The sequence below is a fragment of the Salmo salar genome, chromosome ssa02, assembly GCF_905237065.1.
Source record: "Salmo salar chromosome ssa02, Ssal_v3.1, whole genome shotgun sequence".
Lineage (NCBI taxonomy): Eukaryota > Metazoa > Chordata > Actinopteri > Salmoniformes > Salmonidae > Salmo > Salmo salar.
Genome location: NC_059443.1, coordinates 81071361 through 81095248, shown reverse-complemented (window position 1 = coordinate 81095248; position 23888 = coordinate 81071361). Strand labels below are relative to the sequence as shown.

The 23888-nt window shown below is 42.3% G+C and overlaps 1 pseudogene; it reads left to right on the top strand.

The window, feature by feature from the left end:
* The window catches only part of LOC106603759 (zinc finger protein 850-like), a 75161-nt pseudogene extending 52052 nt beyond the window's left edge, over positions 1-23109 (top strand).
* Positions 23110-23888: the final 779 nt, after the last annotated feature.

Sequence of the window (23888 nt, the reverse complement as noted above, 5' to 3'; positions counted from 1 at the left end):
AATGTTCAATACACACAATAGGTTGATCAGTAGCCAGTTAGCTAGCTGTACAGTCCAATATGAATGTTCAATACACACAGTAGGTTGATCAGTAGCCAGTTAGCTAGCTGCTACGTCTTTAGCTAACACAGCTAGCTTGCCAACACAGCTAGCTTGCCAACACAGCTAGCTTGCCAACACAGCTAGCTTGCCAACACAGCTAGCTTGCTAAGTCAAAATGCCCTCCTGGCCTGGTGGTGGCAGCAGTGCACTACATCCACTGTTTACCAGACCTTCCTGAGGGGGAAATAATTAGGCTGTATATATAGCTTGATAAACCATTACGGAAAGTTTTTATGTGAATGAAGTTATAAAAACTCAACAGCTGTGATGGAAACAGGAAGTTGCGATCGGTGGTGGTGGTAAGGCTGTACAGTCCAATATGAATGTTCAATACGCACAATAGGTTGACTGGGGAGGTGATGTACCACAGTCAAAGTCCTGCAATAAGAGCTAAGACACTAATATTTGTGTAAACTATACATAGTTGTGTTCTGTGGTTGTCACTGAGTTGGCTGATATCCCATTTCATGGGGTCACTCCATAGTTAAGGCTGTACAGTATTCTGTGGTTGTCCCTGAGTTGGCTGATGTCCCATTTCATGGGGTCACTCCATAGTTAAGGCTGTACAGTGACTATAGAAAGTCTACATCTTAGTTTTCTTAATTGCAATCAACATTCCTAGCATGGACGGCAGCCTCGGAACAGAGGCAAAATGCTTCTTGCTGTCATTGGTTTTGATTTGATTCTATTTGAGTCAAACCACGTACAACCACAAAAGACTTTGTGACTTCAATGAAAGTTAACCAGAGACTCTGATGAACCCTACAGTACGATCGAGACAGAAAAACAGAAGAGACAACATACGGCGTAAATATATATACATTGCAATTATTCTCGAATGAGAGGCCGTTCATGTGCAAAGGATTAGCATTTCAATGAATATAATTATAGACTGTGTGTAATGAATCTATGTTGTCTTTCCCGCTCTCTGTCCCACCCCTTTCCTTTTGTCTACCAAGCTGTCATATCGGCTTAGCCCACTAGGGACTTTTCTATCATTGTTAGTAACCAATATCTGTTTGTTTTATGTATTTCTGTGGTTATTTAGTTAGTCAATAAATAATTAAGCCAGTTTGTATATTGCTGATTCATTATGGAAACTAGGGTTCGTGAAGATAACCAAGAATTTTACGACGTTTGGAATGAGAACTGATGAGGTACCAATTAATAATAATTAATGACTGATTGATGACTGAAATGTAAGAGATCTTTTGATTATTAAGAGTTATTTCGGAAGACGGAACTCTTTAAATAAACTTCTCCGTGGTGCCCCAGGTTATTAATGACTTAATTGTTCCATGATTTAATTCAATCACGTAATCAATTAAACGTTAGGTAATGGATTTGATAAAATAGCATGTCATCACATTAAGGATAGTAAAGACACGACAGTATTGTGTGTCGATTGATGAGGATTTTTTTTATTTAATACATTTTAGAATAAGGCTGTAATGTAACAAAATGTGGAAAGAGTCAAGGGGTCTGAATATTTTCCGAAGGCATTGCTTTCTCCTATAGAGCTCCATTTTTATGGAATGGTCTGCCTACCCATGTGAGAGACGCAGACTCGGTCTCAAACTTTAAGTCTTTATTGAAGACTCATCTCTTCAGTAGGTCCTATGATTGAGTGTAGTCTGGCCCAGGAGTGTGAAGGTGAACGGAAAGGCACTGGAGCAACAAACCGCCCTTGTTGTCTCTGCCTGGCAGGTTCCCCTCTCTCCACTGGGATTTTCTGCCTCTAACCCTATTACAGGGGCTGAGTCACTGGCTTACTGGTGCTCTTCCATGCCGTCCCTAGGAGGGGTGTGTCACTTGACTGGGTTGAGTCACTGACGTGATCTTCCTGTCCGGGTTGGCGCCCCCCCTTGGGTTGTGCCGTGGCGGAGATCTTTGTGGGCTATACTCGGCCTTGTCTCAGGATGGTAAGTTGGTGGTTGAAGATATCCCTCTAGTCAAATCAAATCAAAGTTTATTTGTCACGTGCGCTGAATACAACAGGTGTAGACCTTACAGTGAAATGCTTACTTACAGGCTCTAACCAATAGTGCAAAAAAGGTATTAGGTGAACAATAGGTAGGTAAAGAAATAAAACAACAGTAAAAAGACAGGCTATATACAGTAGCGAGGCTATAGAAGTAGCGAGGCTACATGCAGACACCGGTTAGTCAGGCTGATTGAGGTAGTATGTACATGCAGATATGGTTAAAGTGACTATGCATATATGATGAACAGAGAGTAGCAGTAGCGTAAGAGAGGGTTTGGCGGGTGGTGGTTGGGACACAATGCAGATAGCCCGGTTAGCCAATGTGCGGGAGCACTGGTTGGTCGGCCCAATTGAGGTAGTATTTACATTAATGTATAGTTAAAGTGACTATGCCTATTTGATAAACAGAGAGTAGCAGCAGCGTAAAAAGAGGGGTTGGGGGGGCACACAATGCAAATAGTCCGGGTAGCCATTTGATTACCTGTTCAGGAGTCTTATGGCTTGGGGGTAAACACTGTTGAGAAGCCTTTTTGTCCTAGACTTGGCACTCCGGTACCACTTGCCATGCGGTAGTAGAGAGAACAGTCTATGACTGGGGTGGCTGGGGTCTTTGACAATTTTCAATTTTCATCTTCCTCTGACACCGCCTGGTGTAGAGGTCCTGGATGGCAGGCAGCTTTGCCCCAGTGATGTGCTGGGCCGTACGCAATACCCTCTGTAGTGCCTTGCGGTCAGAGGCCAAGCAATTGCCGTACCAGGCAGTGATGCAACCGGTCAGGATGCTCTCGATGTTGCAGCTGTAGAACCTTTTCAGGATCTCAGGATCCATGCGAAATCTTTTTAGTTTCCTGAGAGGGAATAGGCTTTGTCATGCCCTCTTCACGACTGTCTTGGTGTGTTTGGACCATTCTAGTTTGTTGTTGATGCGGACACCAAGGAACTTGAAGCTCTCAACCTGCTCCACTACAGCCCCTTCGATGAGAATGGGGTCATGCTCTGTCCTCCTTTTCCTGTAGTCCACAATAATCTCCTTAGTCTTGGTTACGTTGAGGGATAGGTTGTTATTCTGGCACCACCCAACCAGGTCTCTGACTTCCTCCCTATAGGCTGTCTCATCATTGTCGGTGATTAGGCCTACCACTGTTGTGTCGTCTGCAAACTTAATGATGGTGTTGGAGTCATGCCTGGCCATGCAGTCGTGGGTGAACAGGGAGTACAGGAGGGGACTAAGCACGCACCCCTGGGGAGCTCCAGTGTTGAGGATCAGCGTGGCAGATGTGTTGCTACCTACCCTCACCACCTGGGGGCGGCCCGTCAGGAAGTCCAGGATCCAGTTGCAGAGGGAGGTGTTTAGTCCCAGGATCCTTAGCTTAGTGATGAGCTTTGAGGGTACTATGGTGTTGAACGCTGAGCTGTAGTCAATGAATAGCATTCTCACATTAGTGCTCCTTTTGTCCAGGTGGGAAAGGGCAGTGTGGAGTGCAATAGAGATTGCATCATCTGTGGATCTGTTTGGGCGGTATGCAAATTGGAGTGGGTCTAGGGTTTCTGGGATAATGATGTTGATGTGAGCCATTACCAACCTTTCAAAGCACTTCATGGCTACGGACGGTAGTGCTACAGATCTGTAGTCATTTAGGCATGTTGCCTTTGTGTTCTTGGGCACAGGGACTATGGTGGTCTGCTTGAAACATGTTGGTATTACAGACTCAATCAGGGACATGTTGAAAATGTTAGTGAAGACACCTGCCAGTTGGTCAGCACATGCCCGGAGCACACGTCCTGGTAATCCATCTGGCCCCGCAGCCTTGTGAATGTTGACCTGTTTAAAGGTCTTACTCACGTTGGCTACGGAGAGCGTGATCACACAGTCGTCCGGAACAGCCGATGCTCTCATGCATGCCTCAGTGTTGCTTGCCTCGAAGCGAGCATAGAATTGATTTAGCTCGCCTGGTAGGCTCGTGTCACTGGGCAGCTCGCGGCTGTGCTTCCCTTTGTAGTCTGTAATAGTTAGCAAGCCCTGCCACATAAGACGAGCATCAGAGCCAGTGTAGTATGATTCAATCTTAGCCCTGTATTGACGCTTTGCCTGTTTGATGGTTCGTCGCAGGACATAGCAGGATTTCTTATAAGCTTCTGGGTTAGAGTCAGCTCTACCCTTTAGCTCAGTGCGAATGTTGCCTGTAATCCATGGCTTCTGGTTGGGGTATGTACGTACAGTCACTGTGGGGACGACAAACTCCAGTGACTGATGTGGTGTACTCCTCAATGCCATCGGAAGATTCCTGGAACATGTTCCAGTCTGTGATAGAAAAACAGTCCTGTAGTTTAGCATCTGCTTCATCTGACCACTTTTTTATAGACCGAGTCACTGGTGCTTCCTGATTTAATTTTTGCTTGTAAGCAGGAATCAGGAGGATAGAGTTGTGGTCGGATTTACCAAATGGAGGGCGAGGGAGAGCTTTGTACGCGTCTCTGTGTGTGGAGTACAGGTAATCTAGAATTGTTTTCCCTCTGGTCGCACATTTAACATGTTGATGGGAATTTGGTAGAACTGATTTAAGTTTCCCTGCATTAAAGTCTCCGGCCACTAGGAGTGCCGCCTCTGGTTGAGTGGTTTCCTGTTTGCTTATTTCCTTATACAGCTGACTGAGTGCGGTCTTAGTGCCAGCATCTGTCTGTGGTGGTAAATAAACAGCCACGAAAAGTATAGCTGAAAACTCTCTAGGCAAGTAGTGTGGCCTGCAATTTATCACAATATACTCTACTTTAGGCGAGCAAAATCTAGAGACTTCCTTAGATTTCGTGCACCAGCTGTTGTTTACAAATATGCACAGACCCCCCTCCCGTCTTACTGGGGTGTGCAGTTCTATCTTGCCGGTGCAGCGTGTATCCCGCTAGCTGAATATCCATGTCGTCATTCAGCCATGATTCCGTGAAACATAGGATATTACAGTTTTTGATGTCCCGTTGGTAGGATATTCGTGATCGTACCTCGTCTAGTTTAGTGTCCAATGATTGCACGTTGGTAGTATTGACGGTAAATGGCAGCTTCCCACTCGCCTTTTCCGGGTCCTGACCAGGCATCCGGCTCTTTGTCCTCTGTACCTGCGTCGCTTCCTCTTGCAAATAACGGGGATGTCGGCCCTGCCGGGTGTTAGGAGAATGTCTTGTGCATCTTATTTGTTGAAAATATTATTTGTCTAATCCGAGGTGAGTGATCGCTGTCCTGATATCCAGATACGGTTGCAGAAACATTATGTACAAAATAAGTTACAAATATAGCGAAAAAAAAAACACATAGCACAATTGGTTGGGCGCCCGTAAAACTGCTGCCATTTCTTCCGGCGCCATTTTGTGATAGTGGTGTGGGAGCTGTGCTTGGCAAAGTGGGTGGGGTTATATCCTGCCTGTTTGGCCCTGTCCGGGGGTATCGTCGGATGGGGCCACGGTGTCTTCCGACCCCTCCTGTCTCAGCCTCCAGTATTTATGCTGCAGTAGTTTATGTGTCGGGGGGGGGGGGCTAGGGTCAGTCTGTTATATCTGGAGTATTTCTCCTGTCTTATCCGGTGTCCTGTGTGAATTTAAGTATGCTATCTCTAATTCTCTCTTTCTCTCTCTCGGAGGACCTGAGCCCTAGGACCATGCCTCAGGACTACCTGGCTTGATGACTCCTTGCTGTCCCCAGTCCACCTGGACGTGCTGCTGCTCCAGTTTCACCCATTCTGCCTGTGGCTATGGAACCCTGACCTGTTCACCGGATGTGCTACCTGTCCCAGACCTGCTGTTATCAACTCTCTAGAGACAGCAGGAGCAGTAGATATACTCTGAATGATTGGCTATGCTATGAAAAGCCAACCAACATTTACTCCTGAGGTGCTGACTTGTTGCACCCTCGACAACCACTGTGATTATTATTTTTTGACCCTGCTGGTCATCTATGAACATCTTGGCCATGTTCTGTTATAGTCTTCACGCGGCAAAGCCAGAAGAGGACTGGCCACCCCTCATAGCCTGGTTCCTCTCTAGGTTTCTTCCTAGGTTCTGGCCTTTCTAGGAAGTTTTTCCTAGCTACTGTGCTTCTACACCTACATTGCTTGCTGTTTGGGGTTTTAGGCTGAGTTTCTGTACAGCACTTTGTGACATCAGCTGATGTAAGAAGGGCTTTATAAATACATTTGATTTGATTTTGATTTAACAACTGGGGGAGTACATTCATTTTAATTACCGCAATACATCTAACCAATAAAGTTTTAACAATGATCACCTAATCAGATCCTCCATCTATTGACTACAACTCTTACTACTGAATAGGCTGCATGATTTATGGAAGATGACATCCAACAGTTCCCTGGAGAGGCACCCTGGGCATGGACAGCATAAATATGTCTGTAACTCTTGCCCAGGGCTGTGTGTGCAGACCTTTTGGGCACCTCCCCCAAAAAAGATCATGCAACAGAAAGCAGCACAGTATGACAGGACCCACAATGCGGGAGAGGGGAATAAAAGGGTGTCACTTTCTCCCTCCGATCCTCTGTGTCATGCACCTGGGACAACGCATCGGCCATAACGTTCTTTGATTCCGGACGGTAGGAGAGGGTAAAGTCAAACCAGGCGAAGAATAGGGCCCTGGCCTGACACGGGTTCAGCCTCTTCGCTGCTCGAATGTACTGCAAGTTCCTGTGGTCCGTCCAGACAAGGAATGGGTGTTTAGCACCCTCCAGCCAGTGCTGCCATTCTTTTAGCGCCTTCTTCATGGCCAACAGCTCGCGATCCCCCACGCCGTAATTCCGTTCCACAGGAAACAACTTCCGTGAGTAGAAGGCGCATGGATGGAGTTTAGACGCCAATCCAGTGCGTTGGGAGAGAACAGCCCCTACGCCAACCTTAGAGTCGTCCACCTCCATGATGAAGGGCAGAGACGGGTCAGGGTAAGCCAGAAGAGGTACATTAGTAAAACGTTCCTTGAGCGCACGGAAGGCTTTGTTGGCCTCCCCAGTCCAGCCAGCTGTCGATGATCTCCCTTTAGGGAGGTGATAGGGGCCACAACTGTGCTGAAACCCCTAATGAAGCACCTGAAATAGTTGGTCAACACCAAGGAAGCGCTGCACCATCTTAATGTTGGCTGGAACAGGCCATGACCGTACTGCACTGACCCTCTGCTCTTCCATCTCCACTCCTGCGGTCATTATCCAATAGCCCAGGAAGGAGACCACCTGCTGGAAGAAAAGGCACTTCTCTGCCTTGGCATACAGGTGATGCCCTATCAGCCTCTCCAAAACGGACCTGACATGAAAGACATGTTGCTCGTGTGTAGTGGAGTACACCAAGATGTTGTCTATGTACACCACTATACAGCGACCCAACATGTCTCTAAACACCTTGTTAATGAATGGTTGAAACACAGAGGGTGCATTTGTCAGGCCGTAGGGCATTACCCAGTATTCGTAGTGCCCGGTGCTGGTGCTGAAGTCGGTCTTCCATTCATCCCCTTTCTGATGCTCACCAGGTTGTAGCCACTGCCTAAATCCAATGTAGTAAAGTACTTAGCATGGTGCATCTGTTCGATCACAGTGGGTATGAGAGGCAGGGGATAACTCAATTTGACAGTAACCTTATTCAGTGTCCGGTAATCAATACAGGGGTGGAGACCTCCCTCCTTCACAAAAAAGAAGATGGAGGCGACCGGAGAGGTGGACGAACAGATGAATCCTTGGGCCAGTGCCTCCTGGACGTAGGCCTCCCAGGCTTCGGTCTCTGCATGCAAGAGACGGTAGATGTGCCCCTGCGGAAGGGTAGAACCAGACAGTAGGTCGATAGTGCAGTCCCATGGGTGATGAGGGGGCAGGCACGTGGCACGAGTCTTTGAAAAGGCCACCTGTAGGTCCCGCTACTCCTCCGGGATAGGGATGTGGGTGTCCTGGTTCGGACTTTCCACAGAGGTGGCACAAATCGACACAGAGAGACACCTCCCCTGACACTCCTGCGAACAACCCAACAACCTCATCTCTGTCCACGATATACTGGGGTTATGCAACTGTGGCCAGGGGAAACCTAAAACTACAGGGTGTGCAGGAGAGTCTAAGATGAGGAAAGTGATGCGTTCATGGTGGTTGTGAGTAACTGTGAGGGAAATGGGAATTGTGGTCTGGCGCATCAGTCCTGTTCTTAGGGGATGCTTGTCTAGGGAAAGGACTGGGCTGGGGGTTGTAAAGAGACTAGAGGAATGCGTAGTGATAAGCCACTGACCGATCTAGGAAATTGCTTGCAGGACTCAGTGGGGGACCAGGATAGTCAGGGAATGTGACATGGAGGAGGACGGGCTGGGTGGACAGAGAGGAGCAAGGCACATCCACGCCTACCTGGGAAGGTGCAGGAGTGCTCCTCGGCTTGTCGCTTCCTCACCTGGTTCTCCTTCTGGGACAGGTGTTCGAGGGGTGGTCCAACTCCCCGCAGTAGGAGCAGAGACCCTGTTGACGGTGGCATTGATGTTCCTCAGGGGGAAGATGCGTCATGCCCACCTCCATGGACTCAGTCTCGCTGGAGATTCCTGGGAGAGACCCTAACCCCTGAGATGGGCGACGACGGGCACGCAGGAGGTTATCCAGGCGGATGGTCACGGCGATGAGCTGGTCCAGTGTGAGGTCCTCATCGCGACAGGCCAGCTCGGTCTGGACGTCTGCCTGTAGCTGGTTGCGGAAAACCGGAAAACCCCGACAAGTCCGGGTTTGATGAGTGGAGAGCGTTTGCCAGCATTTGGTTCGGCAGCAGCTAGAAGGCCAGCAACGCCGAACGCCTAAACTGGATAGGAGGGGGAGCCAAAGCGAAGGCTGGTGTGACATAATGAGAGAAAATCAATAGAATATTTAAGGGCCTATCAAATAAAAATAAAATGTTTTTACCTAATTCTGTTTTAGTTTTTTTTCTCAAATTCCACTTTCACCGTTTCGTTTTTCCAGGTTTCTGATTAGTCCTTGTTTTTCATTTTTTTGCTCTCAAAAACAGCAAAAGGAGACGACTTGAAGTCTGAAAAAAAATCGAAGACGTTTTAATTTTTGTGTGTAGATACCATTTAATTCAAGTGGCACCAGCAAGAGCCTTGCTTGGTCAGGGGTGTCTCTGTAGCACACATGTGATTGAATAGTTTGCTGAACAAATCACAACTGGATTGATGCAAATAATCATGATATCATTCTGCCAGGTAGGCATAGACTACTTTGTAGTCAACATTTCATTGAAAAGTTTTTTTTTCTCCATCAACCAGAAGATGGTTGTCATTAGAATCATCGCTAACAACTACACATAGTGGTAGACAAACGCACACACCCAGACAGGGGCATTTCCGGGCTGGTTCCTCTTCAGAAACGTGCAGGCAGTGGCTTCAGAATAACTCAAACAAAAAATGGATACAAATTATACCACCACGCAAAAGGGCACTTTAGAGACAGGAAGTACAAAACAGACCTGGAAAGTATTGGCTGTAAGAAAAAAGAGAAAACATAACACCTGGTTGTTTTAAAATGACATTTTATGACAGTGTTTTCCTGATTAAACATTGTAACGGTGAATGTTTCCAATCTCCGTTACCCACTCCAGTCAGCAGATGGCGATGTGAGTATTTCAGGTGATGCTTCTTGTTTGACGTATAATCTAGTGGACGGAACTGGAGGCTTCTTCAACAGCGACAAAAGGCTTCTGATTCAACCACCGCGGTGGTTTGTAGCGAACATAAAACCGGAACATTGAAGCCTTTAGACCAATTTTGTGTATATTATTCTTAGTGTTTGGAACATAATTCTGTTTACTTGTCTACTAGTTCATTTAAACGTAATTTGCTTGTTAAATTGATACTGCACTAGGCATGAGTTCGCTAAACTAGACGGAGAAAGAAGCTCTGGTGAAAGGCGAGGAAGAAGCTTTCAGAATGGAAGACGAGGCGATCACATTGAAAGAAGAGGATGATATTACAGTGAAAGAGGAAGATGGGAAAGAGGTTGTCAAAGTGGAAGAGGAGGAGGTAGAAGTTTTCAGAATAAAAAAGGAGGAAGATGCCATAACAATACAAGAAGAGAATGTAGAGAAAGAAGAGGAAGAACTCTTTGGAGTAAAAGAGGAAGAGGAGGCTATCTCAATAAAAGAGGAAAAACACGTTTGGGGAGTGAAAGTGGAGGAGACTGAAGATCCGATTAACACCAGTGAGCATTGTCTTAAAAACGGGCACAAACGATGCAGTTGTGGTTTTAAAGGGGCATTCTACTGAAGTTATACACTTGAATATGTTGTTCAGTACTATAGGAATTGTTTAAGGGGCAATCTGCCATTGGTACATATATTTTGGGGGCTTTTACATTAATTTATTGAATTCTCCACGTGGTCTATATTAAAGTTCACTTCATCTAATATAACAGGCTTTTAAAATTCAATATTGGAGCATAATTGTTACTTAAAATGTCAAAGGGCACCCATTTAGTGGAACGACCCTTTTACATTTACAACACAAACAGTATTTTTATTTTTTTAATCATGATGAAAGTGGCCATTTTAGGCCCTTTTTAGAAATATTAATGGCTCTTGTAAGACCCTATGCTTGCAATAGAAGATCATAAGTTTACTGTCTGTTTGATGTTCTCATTCACACAGGAGAGAGACATGACTATCGTGGATCCTTTGGGGAGCCTCAACAACATCCTGATGCTGATGAGGCAGAGAAGAGTCTCTCCAGATCAGAACACCAGATGGTACAGCTTGGTCTGGTCTAGCATACAGCTTGCTCTATCGGGGTCTGGGCTGGGTTTCTGTAAAGCACTTTATGACAACAGTGACATCAGCATCCATAATGATATGTCTGTGTCCCTCTTTATGGTTACCAGGACAACGCTAGCCCTTCCTCCCTCCCGGAGTCCCCGTGTCGTGCCTCTCCCAGTAGCGCCTTACTGCTGGGTATGAAGAGGTTGTCTGTGCTGCTGGTGGACTGCAGGAAAACAACAGGGCTGAGTGGAACTGTGAGAGGAGGAGAGAAGAAAGGATCAGATTTGACACATCAAAGTAAGTGCTGTAGGTTAGTTTGAACAAATAAAATAGATCTGCCCACTGGTATCTGTTACCAGGACAACCAGCAGAGTTCTGTTAGTTGACATGAAGATAGACTGGTGGATATGGATGTTATGAATATCATAACACTGAAAAAGGATTCTGCCAATGAAAAGAGAGAAACCAATAGACCATATAAAACCTTGATGAAAGTTAGCTTTAGAGAGAAAGTTTCAAGAGGATATGATGTAAGGTGCATGTTTTACAAAAATATTTTCTCAAAACATTATGGATGTTACATTGCCTGTGCCAGTCAACCCCCCTATCTTTACAAGACTCTAGAACACACAAACTAAACTCAAGACACTTCAAATTTGTATGTATTGCTTCATTATATCTGATCTACAGATATATTATCCTACTCTACTGGTCAATAGTTTTTGAACACCTACTCATTCAAGGGTATTTCTTTAATTTGACTATTTTCTGCATTGTAGAATAATATTGAAGACATCAAAACTATGAAATAACACATATGGAATCATGTAGTAACCAAAAAAGTGTTAAATAAATCAAAATGTATTTTATATTTGAGATTCTTCAAAGTAGCCACCCTTTGCCTTGATGACAGCTTTGCACTCTCTTGGCATTCTCTCAACCAGCTTCATGAGGTAGTCAGCTGGAATGCATTTCAATTAACAGGTGTGCCTTGTTAGAAGTACATTTATTTCCTCCTTAATGCTTTTGAGCCAATCAGTTGTTGTTACAAGGTAGAGGTGGTATACTGAGGATAGCCCTATTTGGTAAAAGACCAAGTCCATATTATGTCAAGAACAGCTCAAATAAGCAAAGAGAAATGGCAGTCCATCATTACTTTAAGACATGAAGGTCAGTCAATCAGGAAAATTTCAAAGACTTTGAAAGTTTCTTCAAGTGCAGTCGCAAAAACCATCAAGTGCTATGATGAAACTGGCTTTCATGAGGACCACCACAGGAATGAAAGACCCAGAGTTACTTCTGATGCAGAGGATAAGTTCGTTAGAGTTACCAGCCTCAGAAATTGCGGCCCAAATAAATGCTTCAGAGTTCAAGTAACAGACACATCTCAGAACACGGCGCTGAAAGGTACTGTAGACTCTATTCATAGCAAGGTGGAGGTGGTACAAAGGGAGAACAAACAACTTAAAGAAACCTTGCTTGATGTAGTGTCGATCAATGCGGGACAATCTAATATTTTCAGGGATACCGGAGAATGACAACAGCAGAGGCTGTGAGGACACAGTCCGAGACTTTATGTCAACTCAACTAAAACTGCCCACTGATGTTATGCGTAATGTCACTTTCTCCAGAGTCCATAGAATAGGTAAGGCCTCTGAAAATAGGCCACGGGCTATTATTGCATGTTTTGACAAATTTAAGCAAAAGGAAATGACGAAGAACATGGGCAGAGAACTCAGAAACACTGATTTTGGAATGAATGATCACTTCCCCACCGAGATCAATGAAAGGAGAAAAAAACTATATCCCATCATGAAGGAAAAACGTTGTCTGAATCAACGAGTCTCCATGGTGATGGATAAACTTTATATCAACGGGCAATTGTATCGGGACTCTAGAGTAACTCCTTGGCTATTTTAATTTAATGTTCAAATTTGAGTTTGTATGTTGTAGTGTATCATGACAACTTCAACTATAACGAATACATGCTCTATTGATCTTCACTTGACAAGGAAAGGGTTGCATATAGCTCAGGTTAATGTATGTAGCCTTCCTAACAAAATACATTAGGTTTTTAACTTGGTCAACATAAATAATATTCATATTTTGGCTTTGTCCGAAACGCATTTAGATGCATCTGTAAATGATGGGCAAATGAACATTCATGGATATAGTCCACTGAGAAGGGACATTCAGAATCATATACCTTTGAAGAGGAGGGATGACCTTAATGTATGTCAAGTAGAGGCACTATGGGCTCAGGTACATCTGCCTCACCAGGCAGCCATATTGGTGGGATGTGTGTATAGACCTCCTAGGTCTAAGGTGTCCTATTTGGATGACTTATGTACTGGGTTTGACCAGGCCACAGATAGCAACAGAGATGTATTTATCTTGGGTGATTTTAATATTACATTTACATTTTAGTCATTTAGCAGACGCTATTATCCAGAGCGACTTACAGTAGTGAATGCATACATTTCATACATTTGCATTTTTATTTTTTTTGTACTGGCCCCCCGTGGGAATCGAACCCACAACCCTGGCGTTGCACACACCATGCTTTACCAACTGAGCCAACTGGAAGGATCACAATAATTCGAATAGAACAAAATTAATGAGATATGCTGAGAACTGTGGTTTGAAACAAATGGTTAATGATACTACTAGATCATCAATTAAGTTGGGTCATCGTTCAGACACATGCATTGATCTGATTTTCTGTAATATACCATTGCAATGCTTAACCAGATCAATGCCAGTGGACTGGACAGACCATAATATTGTTACCATAACCATGAACACCAAGGTTCCAAAGAAACCCCATAGGATTGGGGTCAAGATGCATTTTATCATGAGCTATTTCAAAATGATTTGGCTGCTGTACCCTGGGAGCTGATTAATCTAGAGAATGATTTAAATCACGCTACAGAATGTTTTATTGATTTGCTCACTGAGGTAATGGACCATCATACCCCTATAAGAAAGAGTACAGTTGGTGCTCGGCCATCTCCATGGATTGATGATGAACTGGGTGAGGCTTTTTCTCAAAGAAATATGTCAAAAGTCTTAGCAGCCAAGTCAAAATTAGAAATTGATGAACAGAATTATAGAACATTGCGTAATTATGCAGTGTAATTGAATCGTAGGGGAAAAAAGTAATTTTTCAACAATGCTTTTATTGATTGTAAAAATGTTTCTAAAAAGGTATGGAATACAGTTAAGGGCTTACTTGGTACACCTATCTCATCATGCCCATATAGTGTGGAGGTTGACGGGAGAATAATAACAAAACCAGTTGATATTGCCAATCATTTTACAGATTTTTTACAAAGAAAATTAATTTACTGAGCAACAATGTAAACATACATTCTTCCAAACAACTATTGTCCAATGGATTGATGATCATATTATGAGCAACAAGATCTGCTCTTTTAGTCTGCAAACGGTGTCAGTGGAGGAGGTGTTAAACCTATTGAAGTTATTACCTGATGGGAAATCTACAGGTTATGATCTTTTGGACAATTTTTTTGCTTCGCTGTGCTGCTCCCCAGATTGCAGTTCCACTGAGATACATATTTAATTGGTCACTGGAAAAGGGGATGTTTGCAAATGTATGGAAGCATGCGAAACTGTGTCCTATTCCGAAAGACTGCAAAGAACCCACTACTCCTGCCAATAGTCGACCAATTAGTCTACTCCCTATACTCAGTAAGATATTGGAGGGTATTGTGAGTAGACAAATATGGGAGTACATGGAAAATAATGATCTGATTACAGCCAATCAGCATGCTTATCGCAAAAACCATTCCACTACCACTGCATTGATTGACATGACTGACCAGTGGCTCAGTGCTATGGATAATAGCAAGTTTGTGGGGGTACTATTTTTAGATTTCAGTGCAGCATTTGATTTAGTGGATCATGAAATTATTTTGACAAAATTAATGCATTATGTTTTTAAGGAGGTAGCATTGAATTGGGTACAGTCATATCTAACTGACAGGAAACAGTCCACCTATATCAATGGTTAATTTTCTTCCCCTCGTGTTAAACTGTGGAATACCGCAGGGCAGCTGCCTTGGGCCGCTTCTTTATTTAATATATACCAACGACCTTTCCTATGCCTTAGCTGAAACTCAAGCTACTATATTTGCAGATGATACTACAATTTATGCAGCAGGACAATCGGTTCAACAGGTACAGCAAGCTTTACAAGGAGATTTGGAGAATATCAGGGAGTTGGTTTGCCAGAACAAACTTGTTTTAAACACCAAGAAAACCAAAGTTATGTTGGTCTGTTCCACTAGGGAAAGGCCAAAACAGCATGGGATACAATTAAGTATGGGAGGAGTACAAACTGAAGAAGTGACAGAAACCAAACTATTGGGAGTGCAGCTAGACAACTGCTTATCATGGTCGTCCCAAATAACTAATCTATGTAAAAAAAATATTAAAACAGCATGTATAATCAGAAGGATAGCTAAATATTTACCAGGAAAAATTCTTAAGCAAATAACACAAGCTTTAATTGAGAGTCAAGTGAACTGCTGTTCTGTGGTCTGGGGAAATGCATCATCAAGTGAAGTTAGGAGGCTGCAGATTGCACAGAACAAAGCAGCAAGGATTGTTTTACGGTGGAGATATGGTTTTTCTGTTGCAGTCATGCGCAATGTTCTTGGTTGGTCATCAATCGACAAGATAATTGAAAAAAACATGCTTATTTTATTTCATAATGTACATCATTTAAAACGGCCAAGTTCTATTCACAACGGTAATCAGTTGGTAAGAGACAGACATTCCGTAAATACTAGGAATAGATTGTCCACCATCTATGCGTTATCCAGACAGAAAAGAGAAATAGACAAAAGAACATTTCAATTTAGAGCAATAAAGAAATGGAATAAATTAACTGAACAAACCAGAAACCTTTCAAAATATAAATTTAAACATTATTTTAAAACGATTTAAATATAATACACAGAAATGTTGTGAGATTGCAGTAGATGAAGAATCAATATCTTTAGATTGATTATTTATTGGTTCATTATGTTAGTATATTGGTTCATTATGTTAGTATATTATGTATGTTTGTAATAGTGTGTTATATGTGAAAATGTGTTCGTATATAAATTGTATTTTAATATTTAAGGACTCTTGGAAGATTAGTCCAAATGGGGACTAAAAGAGATCAAAATCAAATCAAAATCAAATCTCAACATCATCTGTTCAGAGGAGACTGCGTGAATCAGGCTTTCATGGTCGAATTGCTGCAAAGAAACCACTACTAAAGGACACCAATAAGAAGAAGAGACTTGCTTGGGCCAAGAAACACGAACAATGGACATTAGACCGGTGGATGTCTGTCCTTTTAGTCTGATGAGTCCAAATTTGAGATTTTTGGTTCCAAGCGTAATGTCTTTGTGAGACGCGGAGTAGATGAAGAGATGATCTCCGCATATGTGGCTCCCACCGTGAAGCATGGAGGAGGAGATGTGATGGTGTGTGGGTGCTTTGCTGTTGACAATTCAGTGATTTATTTATAATTCAAGTCACAGTTAACCAGCATGGCTACCACAGCATTCTGCAGCGATATGCCATCCCATCTGGTTTGGGTTTAGTTCCACTATCATTTGTTTTTCAACAGGACAATGACCCAACACCTCCAGGCTGTGTAAGAGCTATTTGACCAAGAAGGAGAATGATGGAGTGCTGCATCAGATGACCTGGCCTACACAATCCCCTGACCTCAAACAAATTGAGATGGTTTGGGATGAGTTGGATCACAGAGTGAAGAGAAAGCAGCCAACAAGTTCTCAGCATATGTGGGAAGTCCTACAAGACTGTTGTTGGAAAAGCATTCCAGGTGAAGCTGGTTGAGAGAATGCCAAGAGTGTGCAAAGCTGTCATCAAGGCAAAGGGTGGCTACTTTGAAGAAACTAATATATATTTAGATTTGTTTAACACTTGTGGTTACTACATGATTCCATATGTGTTTTTTAATAGTTTAGATGTCTTCACTATTATTCTTAAATGTAGAAAATAGTAAAAATAAAGAAAAACCCTTGAATGAGTAGGTGAGTCCAAACTCTTGACTGGTACTGTACATTAAATTCCCTGGCAACAGCTCCAGTGGATATTCCTGCAGTCAGCATGCCAATTGCACACTCCCTCTGAGACATCTGTGGCATTTCTGTGTGACAAAACTGCATATTTTCGAGTGGCCTTTTATTATCCCCAGCACAAGGTGCACCTGTGTAATAATCTACCCAAAATATTTCACCTTATTTTTTACTTTACCCAAAATATGACATCAGCGATAGTCAAAATGTTGAAAATCTGTGAATGTCTAAATAAGAAGTTGGGCCATTTAAACAGCATGTGTTGAACCCTTTCGACAACGGGGAGATGTTACTGATGTGCTTTGTGTCTTCGATGTAAAAACAAGTTTTGGACTTCCACTTAAAATTACTTATTTACTTATTTTATGTATAAGGAAGTGTGTAGGTCGCATTCTGTATCATACAGCTATGAAGGTTATATATTTACAACCACCTGCTTGATAGGAATCCAGCGACGTCTGTGTCTGGAATGTCCTAGAACTGTTTAGTTTTTTGTGTTCTGACTTGTAAAACAGAATTAATAAAATAAGTAATGTAAACAAGGAGCAGAGAAGAAAGGATCAGATTTGACTCATCAAAGTAAGTGTTGTAGTTTAGTTTGAACAAATAAAATAGATATGCCCACTGGTATCTGTTACCAGGACAACCAGCAGAGTTCTGTTAGTTGACATGAAGATAGAATGGTGGATATGGATGTTATGAATATCATAACACTGAAAAAGGATTCTGCCAATGAAACGAGAGAAACCAATAGACCATATAAAACCTTGATGAAAGTTAGCTTTAGACAGAAAGTTTCAAGATGATCTGATATAAGGTTCATGTTTTACAAAAACCTTTCCTAAAAACATTATGGATGTTACATTGTCTGTCCCAGTCAACCCCCCCCTATCTTTACAAGTCTCTTGAAGAGGCAAACAAAACTCCAGACACTTCAATGTGGTCTGTATTGCTTCATTAACATCTGATCTACAGAACTTGATAAAAATGGCAAATATATATTTTAAAACAAGCACCATAAGAATTTCTTAAAGCCATGAAAATTGATTGAAGGAAAAGCATTTTTTGGGTGGGGGGGACTCACACATATAGACCTTAGGGCTAGGGGGCAGTATTTTCACGGCCAGATGAAAAACGTACCCAAATTAAACTGGTTACTACTCTTGCCCAGAAAATAGAATATGCATATTATTAGTAGATTTGGATAGAAAACACTCTGAAGTTTCTAAAACTGTTTGAATGGTGTCTGTGAGTATAACAGAACTCATATGGCAGGCAAAAACCTGAGGAAAACTTCAACCAGGAAGTGGAAGGTCTGAGAATTGTAGTTCTACTTTTGAATCCCTAGAGAAACTACACATACTTAGGGGTCACGTTGCACTTCCTAAGGCTTCCATTGGCTGTCAAAAGCCCTCAGAAAGTTGTTTCATCCATATCCAGTAACCGGGCAGAATATAGGAGCTCAGTCACTGAGTGGACTGCTGGAGGACAAAGGGATTGGAAATGGGTGGTCACGCGAGCACGCCTTTCCTTATTTTTCTTCTGAAATGAATACGCTATTGTCCGGTTGGAATATTATTGCATTTCTACGTTAAAAATGAATACTTTACGAATGCACTCTGTGTGTGTATTGTGTGTGTGTGTGTGTGTGTGTGTGTGTGTGTGTGTGTGTGTGTGTGTGTACTGAACCAAAATTTAAACAACAATTTCAACGATTTACAGTTCATATAAGTCAGTCATTGTAAATAAATAAATAGGCCCTAATCTATGGACTACACATGACTGGGCAGGGGCGCAGCCATTGGTGGGCCCTGCAGGGCATACGCCCACCCATTGCGGAGCCAGGCCCAGCCAATCAGAATTCGCTTTTCCCCACAAAAGGCTTCATTACAAAGAGATATACAACTCGGGTGGCTGGTCTCAGACGATGTGGAGGTCCTGGGCTGGCATCGTTATATGTGGTCTGTGGTTGTGAGGCCAGTTGGATGTACTGCCAAATTCTCTAAAACAACGTTGGAGGCAGCTTCTGGTAGAGAATTGAACATTCAATTATCTGGTAACAGCTCTAGTGGATATTCCTGCAGTCAGCATGCCAATTGCACGCTCTCTCAAAACTTGAGACAGCTGTGGCATTGTGTTGTGTGACAAAACTGCACATTTTAGAGTGGCCTTTTATTATCCCCAGCACAAGGTGCACCTGTGTAATGATCATGCTGTTTAATCAGCTTGATATGCCACACCTGTCAGGTGGATGAATTATCTTGGTAAAGGAGAAATGTTCACTAACAGGGATGTAAACAAATTTGTGCACAACATTTTTGAGAAATAATATTTTGTGCAGCGGGCGTTGTCATGGAAATTCATGTATACTGAGAGAGACTTTGTCATTTCTTCAAACAATCATCTTTATTTAATATTGATAAATTATTGCAATATTGAAGGTGTTGACCCCACACTCTTGAGTGTGTTGCTGAGAGCTTAACCTTCAATGAAAAACAAAGCTCTTATAAATGCTTAGTCGGGGCTGGTTCCACCCCTCCCATGCTGATCGGGGGGCACCACAAGCCATCCTGGGTTCATCCTGTGGTCATCTGCACCTGGTGTTGTTTTAACCCCCCAACCCGGCTGTAGGTTTTTATCAGCAAGTCATGAATCAATTGTCAGCTCAAGCTCCAGAGGCCCAACTCAGTCCTATAGACACAGATGAGAGAGTACCCATCAAAGCTATTCGATGGCTAAACAGTATTAATAATCTTTTTTCAGCTCATGAAACATCCATCACTACATGTTGCATTATATTTTTGTTTATTGTAGTTACTATCAGTTTTAGGAACATCTACCCAAAATATTTCACCTTATTTTTTACTTTACCCAAAATATGACATTAGCGATAGTCAAAATGTTGAAAACCTGTGAACGTCTTAACCTGTTAGGGCTAGGGGGCAGCATTTGCACGTCTGGATAAAAAAATGTACCCGATTTAATCTGGTTACTAATCCTACCCAGTAACTAGAATATGCATATACTTATTATATATGGATAGAAAACACTCTAAAGTTTCTAAAACTGTTTGAATGGTGTCTGTGAGTATAACAGAACTCATTTGGCAGGCAAAACCCTGAGACATTTTCTGACAGGAAGTGGATACCTGATGTGTTGTATTACCTTTAAACCTATCCCATTGAAAAACACAGGGGCTGAGGAATATTTTGGCACTTCCTATTGCTTCCACTAGATGTCACCAGCCTTTACAAAGTGTTTTGAGTCTTCTGGAGGGAGATCTGACCGAACAAGAGCCATGGAACGATGATGTCCCATTAGACACCTGGCGCACGAGTTCATGTTGGGTACCCTCGTTCCAATACGTTATAAAAGAGTATGCATTCGTCCACCTTGAATATTATTCATGTTCTGGTTAAAAAAGGCCCTAATGATTTATGCTATACAACGTTTGACATGTTTGAACGAACGTAAATATATTTTTTCCCCTCGTTCATGACGAGAAGTCCGGCTGGCTTAGATCATGTGCTAACAAGACGGAGATTTTTGGACATAAATGATGAGCTTTTTTGAACAAAACTACATTCGTTATGGACCTGTGATACCTGGAAGTGACATCTGATGAAGAGAATCAAAGGTAATGGATTATTTACATAGTATTTTCGATTTTAGATCTCCCCAACATGACGTCTAGTCTGTATCGCAACGCGTATTTTTCTGGGCGCAGTGCTCAGATTATTTTAAAGTGTGATTTCCCAGTAAGGTTATTTTTAAATCTGGCAAGTTGATTGCGTTCAAGAGATGTAAATCTATAATTCTTTAAATGACAATATAATATTTTACCAATGTTTTCTAATTTTAATTATTTAATTTGTGACGCTGACTTGACTGCCGGTTATTGGAGGGAAACGATTTCCTCAACATCAATGCCATAGTAATACGCTGTTTTTGGATATAAATATGAACTTGATAGAACTAAAAATGCATGCATTGTCTAACATAATGTCCTAGGAGTGTCATCTGATGGAGATTGTAAAAGGTTAGTGCATCATTTTAGCTGGTTTTATGGTTTTGGTGAACCTGTCTTTGACTTGACAAAACATTACACACAACTCTTGTAAATGTACTGTCCTAACATACTCTAAATTTATGCTTTCGCCGTAAAACCTTTTTGAAATCGTAAAACGTGGTTAGATTAAGGAGATGTTTATCTTTCAAAGGGTGTAAAATAGTTGTATGTTTGAAAAATTAGAATTTTGACATTTATTTGGATTCAAATTTGCCGCTCTTGAAATGCACCTGCTGTTGATGGAGTGCACCACGGGTGGCACGCTAGCGTCCCACCTAGCCCATAGAGGTTAAGAAGTTGGTCCATTTAAACAGCATGTGTCGATTTTTTTGATGTGCTTTGTTTCTTCGACGTAAAAACAAGTTTTAGACTTCCACACAAAATTACTTATTTACTTATTTTATGTTTAAGGAAGTGGGTAGGTCGCATTCTGTATCATACAGCTATGAAAGTTATATTTAGAACCACCTGCTCGATTGGAATCCAGAGACGTCTGTGTCTTCAGTGTCCTAGAACTGTTTAGTTTTTTGTGTTCTGACTTGTAAAACAGGATGAATAAAATAAGTAATGTAAACATATCAGTAATTACCAGGAAGCTCTACAACATTTGTTTTAAAATCACACTAAGGTTGTTAAACCTGGCCTCAGGTTATTGAGAGATCTGATTAGGATTTACCCTTGTAGCTAGGCAATTTTATCATGTGGAGATTTCATTCGGGTCTCTATTTAATAAAACACACTGTCTTTGGCAGGAGAAAGACCAGACTCAGAGGAACCAGAGCCAGGGACGTCCAAACCAGCAAGACGACACCACTGCTCCCACTGTGGAAAGGGTTGTAACCGGTTATGGGACCTGAAACAACATGAGAGAATACACACAGGGCAGAAGCCTTACCACTGCTCCCAGCGTGGAAAGAGTTTTAAGCTTTTAGGAAACCCGAAAGCCCCTGAGAGAATCCACACAGGAGAGAAGCCTTACCACTGCTCCCAGTTTGGAAATAGTTTAAAGCTTTTAGGAAACCCGAAAGCTCATGAGAGGATACACACAGGGGAGAAGCCTTACCACTGCTCACAGTGTGGAAAGTGTTTCAACCGGTCATGGGAGCTGAAACGGCATGAGAGAATACACACAGGGGAGATGCCTTACCACTGCTCCCAATGTGGAAAGTGTTTCAACCAGTCAGGGGTCCTGAAACGGCATGAGAGAATACACACAGGGGAGAAGCCTTACCATTGCGACCTGTGTGGAAAGAGTTTTAAGCTTTTAGGAAACCTGAAAACACACGAGAGAATACACACAGGGGAGAAGCCTTACCACTGCTCCCAGTGTGGAAAAAGTTTTAGCGATTTAGGGAACCTGAAACGACATGAGAGAATACACACAGGGGAGAAGCCGTTCCACTGTTCACAGTGTGGAAAGAGTTTCAACCAGTCAGGGAAGCTGAAACGACATGAGGTTATACACACCGGGGAGAAGCCATACCACTGCTCCCAGTGTGAAAAACGTTTTCAATGGAAAAGCTACTTGAAAACACATGTGAGATTACACACAGAGGAGAAGCCTTACCAGGGTGCACTTAAAATTCATCAGAGAACATACACAGGGCTCCCGTTGTCTTATATTGTTGACTGATAATGTGTTTACCTGTTTTTACCATATGAAATTGCTTCTTCCAATTATTGATGAACCTGTACCTGTTAAGAAACTGACTGTTAGAACTGTTAAGGCTCCATGGATTGATGAGGAATTTATAAACTGTATGGTTGAAAGAGATGGGGCAAAAGGAGTGGCTAAGAAGTCTGGCTGGCTTACGTACTGCAAATTGAGAAATTATGTGACCAAACTCAACAAAAAGAATAAACTTTATTATGAAGCCAAGATCAATCATATAAAGAATGATTTAAAAAAAACAAAACAATGAAAGACAAGCAGTGCAAGTATTGAATTTTGTCAATTTAGTGTTCGAGAGGTGGAAAAATTATCAATAATGACAAACCTCCTGACATTGACAACTTAGATGGAAAGCTACTGAGGACAGTAGCTGACTCTATAGCCACTCCTATCTGTCATATTTTTAATCTGAGCCTTGAGGAAAGTCTTTGTTCTCAGGCCTGGAGGGAAGCCGAAGTAATTCCACTACCCAAGAGTGGTAAAGCGGCCTTTGCTGGTTCTAACAGCAGACCTATAAGCTTGCTGCCAGCTCTTAGCAAACTGTTGTAAAAAATAGTGTTTGACCAAATACAATGCTATTTCTCTGTAAACAAATTAACAACAGACTTTCAGCATGCTTATCGAGAAGGGCACTCAACATGTACTGCACTGACACAAATGACTGATGATTGGTTGAGAGAAATTGATAATAAGAAGATTGTGGGAGCTGTACTGTTAGATTTCAGTGCAGCCTTTGATATTATTCACCATAACCTGTTGTTGAAAAAACGTATGTGCTGTGGCTTTTCAACCTCTGCCATATCGTGGATTCAGAGCTATCTATCTTATAGAACTCAAAGGGTTTTTAATGGAAGCTTCTGTAATGTCAAACATGTAAAGTGTGATGTACCACAGGGCAGCGCTCTAGGCCCTCTGCTCTTTTCTATTTTTACCAATGACCTGCCACTGGCATTAAACAAAGCATGTGTATCCATGTATGCTGATGATTCAACCATATACACATCAGCAACCACAGCTAAAGAAGTCACTGAAACCCTTAACAAAGAGTTACAGTCTGTTTTGGAAAGGGTGGCCAGTAATAAACCGGTCCTGAACATCTCTAAAACTAAGAGCATTGTATTTGGTACAAATCATTCCTTAACCTCTTACATCTAGACGTTCCGCTAGCGGAACACCTGCTCCAATATCCAA